A 6466-nucleotide genomic window follows, 5' to 3' on the forward strand; every position below is an offset into this window, starting at 1 on the left:
AATAGTACTAGTTGTTAACCATTTGCTTTCAAATGAACGTTTTATATACTTATTTTGTTTTTAAATCAATAAATATATATTTTCAGCTTACCTACTAAATTTTTAGCAAGTTTTGAGATTTTAAAAAAAAAAAATGAAATGACGAAAATACCCCTGTGAGCCAGAAAATAATATTTTATTGTTCTTATTTGAAATGACTTATGATTTTTTTTAAATGCGAGATTTAATAATTGTTGCTCACCGGGGAGATGCGAGAGTTGATGTTAAGCCTTGCGGGGTTTCGATCTGCTTCGAGGTGAAGAATGTCTGTCGAGGCCTCGCGACGGTTGTCCCACGGGCTCGATGGGGAGTTTCGGGTCGTGACAGGTTATCTGTCACATCCCATTTCTCGGGATATGACCAACGCAAGCACTTACATCGGTATAGCCCACTAGACCCAAACAAGGCTTTCAATCATCAACCACATTTTGTTCATCATATAGTTCATTTGCATGAACATATATTTCATATCATAATCAAATGTTCGAACCATCACACTATATGGAATTTACATCATACATCCAGAATTGCTCTAATTCAAATATTCATCATTTGTAAAAATATAATCTCATAAGCATTTCATATTGACAGGCATATACACCCTTAAATGGCGTTTGGTACCTTAAAATGTAATCACATTGCAGGGATTGTGATTACAAGGAATGTGAATACAAGGATTGTGATTTCTAGAGAGATAACATTTTAATGTTTGGTTTACAAGCATTTTAGTGGGAATGTAATGTTAATTTTCAAAATTACAACTATGTATTAAAATACAAGTTTAATATAGTTGTATGTTTTTCATTATAAGTTTTTATATGATATCATATTTTAAATAAAGTTTTGATGTCATATTTTATTTTCATTTCTTATCATAATCTCACTAGAAGGGACCCCGTGTGTTGTGCTCGGGTCAAATAAAAGACTGTGTAATGACTTAGAGCTATTGGTACTAAAGGAAGTGTTCATATATATATATATATATATCCCAAAGTTGTTATAATTTTGAATACAAAGTGGAAGGCCATTCCATACTTGTTTATAATCATGTACATTCATTCTCACCTATTTAACAAAAAGTTGAAATCAGAGTAGTTTCTATTACAAAAATAAGTGCTAAAGCATAATGATTTTGCCAGTGTATTGCCAGCATTACAGTTATATATAAAAGTTATTATTAACTTTGTTAACAACAAAGTAAGCTATTGGAAAAACTAAATAAATATATAAATTAGTTACACACAAAAAAAATAAAGTGAACATAAATAACAAAATTGTTTAGCTCAAATACAAAGATTTTCATACATTTAATTGAATATACAAAGAATTTCATACATTCAATAGAATCTGAAAAATATATGAGCAAAAGTGCCTCAAGATGGACAAAAAATTAAAAAAAAAAAGACATGTTGTAAGCCTTATTGCCTTAGCATTATAAGACATTATAAGCAGTTAAATAGCGAGCTATAGTTGTATGATTCTCATCCACACAAATAAGACAAAGAACACCTTTCCACAATTGCTAAAGGAAGTAACTTCACAAAAAAAAAAATCATCTTCTATGATTCATTTGTTCCAACTTCGATGTCCCTACCTTTCTTTTTGTTCTAACATCTGCTTCGTTCTCAGAACAAATTCCATAAAATAAGCTCATCATATGAAGCAAATCTCATTCTTCTTGACAAACAATTTTATATAGAACAACTATAACACAGAAGTAAGAAACATAGACATTTATACCTTGGAAGTGTGTTTGCCCCTTTTCCTCACAACCTTTATAAAACGAAATCTAAAGCAATAGTACTATTCAATACATTACTCCTTAATACTTTGTCATTCAACAATTGTAGCTAATCCTAGGAATTGGTTGAATTTGAAGATGCCATGCTCTTAAAATATCTGTGCTCCTAAAATAACTGTGAAGGTAAAAAAAAATGTATTAAAAGGAAAAACTATAAAGTCATATCATGGTTGAGGATGAAGCAAATAATAAATGAATTTCAAACAATCAATTTTTGAAAGATTTGTGAAAGATTATAAAAAATAACCCAAACAGAAAAATAAAAAAATAAAAGAAAATTTTGGAAGTCTAAAATTAAAAGGGAAGACGATTAAGTACATGATTTAGGTAGCTTGAAGCATCGAAGATCAATTGAATAATTGAAACAAATAAAATAAAAGCAATATTTTGACTGATGTTGGATAAAGTTCCAAGCAATTCATAAGGCTATATGCTGAGTTTATGGTCAATATTCTTGTGAGGTGGTTAGTGGACAACCAAGTGAGTATTATGTTGTATAAGTATGCAAACATTCTAGTAGAATTGCAATTATAAACAAATGTTATGATTAAAGTGTCTAGTAGAGGTTGTTGCTTTCCTACATAAAGGAGAGAGTTGTTTGTGATTGTTAAGATCATGTCATGCGGTTTGTTCTGTACAGAAGGTGAACCAAAAGCTTGTTCAAGATTGAAGAAAAATTGTTTGTTTTGTAGTTCATCAATCTTGATGAACAATTTGAGAAAGAAATCAAAGGTATTTTGACTATGAAAACTAATCTAATGTCAAACAATATGAAAACTAATAACTATGAAACAATAAGCTTAGAAAAATTTATGTACAACCCATCTAAGAAACAGTGAAGAAATAAGCTTATAAACAATTTAAACAACATATGAAGTAAATCTAGACCTGCCTAAAAAATAAAAAGCATCCAAAGACTATGTAAATAAATAGTAAAAAAGTATGATTGAAAGCTATAACAAACCAAATGGATAGATAAAAATATAAATAAAAATGTAAAGAATTAAATCTAATGTTTGCATATTGTAAAAAAAACAACCAGGAAAAGCAAGAAAAATAAAATAAAAGATGTAAACTAAATGAAAGAATAATTAACAAATAATGAATCATCATTTTACCATTAGGTAACATTTGGTATGATGGAAGTGGGAGCACATTCCCTATATGTGTCTAATTAAATTACATTGCAGTGTTTATTTTACAACAGATCATTGTAATATAAGATTACAATGCAATCACATTACAGCCAAGGGATGTAATGTGATTGCAGTCCAAAACTCATGTAATCACATTATATTGCACTCTGCAATATTATTAAAGACATTTTTACCCTTCAACTTTATTATTTTGTTTAAAACATTTTGTAATGTTATAATTAAAATAAAATATATTATATAAGAATTAGAAATTAAAATAAAATAAAATATAAAAAATTAAAATTTATATAATATAGGTAAAAGAAATAAATATATAATATATAATATAAATAATTAAATTTAAAAAATAAAAATAAAAAATATAATATTATAATAAAAATAAAAATAAAATATATAACATTAAAAATATATTTAAGAGATGATATTATATAAAAATTAACTATAAAAAATAAAGTATATTAAACCTGTATTTTAATAAATATGAGTAATTTTGAAAATTAACATTACATTCCCAACAAAGTACTTGTAAATCAAATGCTGCAATGTTAACTTTCTTGGATTTTAATCATTATTTTGTTTGTATACTAAACATTGTAATGTTATTTTCCCTGCAATCACTTTGCTTGCAATCACATTACTTACAATCACATTACCTGTAATCACATTGCATTCTAAAGTACCAAACCCCACCTTAGTTGCAGGTAAATCTTGCATTGTAAAGTAGACAAACAAGCACACAACTCTTAAAAAAAATAAGACAACATTAGACAATAACGAAAACCTAAATCGAATTAGCAATCATAAAGAGAACACATTTTGTAGGAAAAAACTAACACCCTAAGCATTCAAGAAGTGTTCCAATTTAATAGCTAGTGTTTATAGTCCTAATTGTTGGTTAACTTTCTTTTAGACAATTATGTGATTATCTAAATCAAGAATAAGCACACCTCATCTATTCAAGCAAATTATGGGTCAAGAAAATATCCATTAACAATCATAATATATATCAGACCACTTACTGTACTACTTGGCTTGATCTCTAAATTTATAACTCAAATGTCAACATTTGCAACTAATGAAAAGTGACTCGAGCGTAAACAGAAAAAGATAAAAATGACATACCTGAAAGTCACCCAAACAGAAGCTGGAACTTGGAACTTGTGCTAGCATAACAAAGAAAGAAATCTGAAAACGGAAAAACAAAAATCAATATAACCTTTACACCATTCACAGTAGAAGAAGAGAGAAAAAGAATCAAAAATATTATATCTTTTAAGGATGATCATAGAGCAAATATAAATCAAGAGCAAAGCCATATCCAATCACATACATACCTAAATAAAAGATCAAGAATAAAACAACTTCATTGCAATCTTTCTATTATCACACACAATGTTCTTAAATATTGACTATTTAATGAGCCAAGACTAAACACAAAAATATTAGAACTAACAAACATCCTCATCAGCACTCATGTTCATATATATTCAGCTGTATACCTATGATTGCCCAAGCAAATGCTTAAACTATTTATAGTAAAAAAAATAATTGTTTTTAATGTCAAAACGTATGATTCAATGCATTATAAGATGTTCTCACATCATCAAGCACAATGCTTGAAACATGCAGATATTTTACAATAATTAAATTTGTCAAAAACCAGCAATTTAGAACTGAAGATTAAAACCACCAGCCATTGAAAGATACACTATGTGTTAAGCAAGCAGCCCATTTAAGTCACATAAGGTGTTATCTTTCTCAAATCTCAAATGTCCTTAATTAATTTCACACTGTTAAGCCTACAATGCAATCCCAATCAGCAATAGGTAGAGTGAGCACATCCTAAATACAAGGTTACCACATACTCTCAGACCAAACTTATATGGGATGTAAATGTAACACCACCAAGCATGCATCATTGTGAATGTCTTATAATTGAAAAAGAAATTTTCTAAAAATTGAGACATCATAATAAAGAAAAATTGACTTTAAAACTATAAATGATTAAACATAAATATGCTACCTTCCATTAGGTTTAGGAAGACCTAATAATAACATTATCGAAAAGGCAAAATAACAGAATACACAACAAATTTTCTTAAAATTACATTAAAAATTGTTCTAAATTAATCTCTTAAATGCAAAACACAGAAACTTCATTTCAAAATCATCCAACAAATTTCTATACAAATAGTGGACATTTATTATCATGGATTAAGGGTAGGCTTGTGTATACACTTAAGATTCCCTTTCTTATGAGTATCTAAGATGCGAAAACACTAAAAATCATCATCAAACGCAGAATATGGGCACCCTGTGCATGAATAAGTACCCAAACTTTGCATGCATCAAAACCCATAATCAGATCTACTAATTATAGCTAAAATACCCACAAAAACAAAAACTTCAAAGAAAAGTTTGGGTTTTGTTTTCTATTTTGTAAATTTCTAACATGATTTTTTATCGACTGTCTCTTGAACTCTTCCCCATCTCCTCTTGGATCCGTCGCAACTTCCTAAAAGTGAAATTTTTTCTTCTTTTTTTCCCCTTTTTCCTTTTATAAACAAACACAAACTCAAGGAAAAAAAAAGGTAATTAACAATTATAATATATGCATGCAAATAAGCAATCGTAAGACATGGAAGAGCGGATGACTTGTTGAGAAGGATGGACGATTTGATCAAGAAAGAAATTTCTGCAGGCAAAAAGCAAAGAAAATTACAGTGCTGGAGGCTACCCCGTGCTGTCCCATAAAAGAAAAAAGATAAGAAGAAAAAGACTCTATACAGGAAGAAAGGGAAAAATGAGTCTAAATAGAAGAAAGAAAAACATAACATCCATTTTAGCCACACATGCGTTCCTTAGAAAAACATAACATCCATTTTAGCCACACATGCGTTCCTTCATACACCAAGGATCGGTTAGGTCCAACTCTTGATAAAGGAAAAGAGCAAAAAGACGAAAAAAAAAAACCTATTACCAAACTTGACCCTAAGTTAAAACCTAATACCAAACCATCAGCAAACCCAGTGCCCCCTCAGCTTCCCAAATCCACCAACATAAACAAAGACAAGTGTCAACACTTGGTAGAAGAAGGGGAAAAGGCACGAGGAGAGCATTGGCCACTTCCCCTGCCCAAAACTAATTCCCAAAGGCAACCAAGTTTCCCAAACCCGCAAGAAAAACCTTCCCAACACCACATGGCAACCAAACACAAAGCTACGTGCTAACACTTGGTAAAAGAAAAAGAAAAGGCATGGGGGGAGCATTAGCAACTTCCCCTGCCCAAAACTAATTCCCAAAGGCAGCCAAAATACCCCTCTCCCAAACCCACAAAAAAAAACCTCCCCAACACCACATGGCAACCAAACACAAAGTCACATGTCAACACCTAGAAGTTCTATATGGGCTTCCTTTAATATAGAGTTATAGATATATTTTATTTTTATTTATTATAATAAAAATTTAG

General features: G+C 29.8%; 1 long non-coding RNA gene across 1 annotated transcript; it reads right to left on the reverse strand.

The window, feature by feature from the left end:
- LOC18612825 lies at positions 1436–5854 on the reverse strand. Its single transcript, XR_001926270.1, has 3 exons — positions 5720–5854; positions 4120–4182; positions 1436–1955 (listed from the first exon to the last, which is right to left on the reverse strand). It is a non-coding gene; the product is annotated as an uncharacterized LOC18612825 (long non-coding RNA).

Source organism: Theobroma cacao, chromosome 1 (assembly GCF_000208745.1).
Source record: "Theobroma cacao cultivar B97-61/B2 chromosome 1, Criollo_cocoa_genome_V2, whole genome shotgun sequence".
NCBI classification, from domain to species: domain Eukaryota; kingdom Viridiplantae; phylum Streptophyta; class Magnoliopsida; order Malvales; family Malvaceae; genus Theobroma; species Theobroma cacao.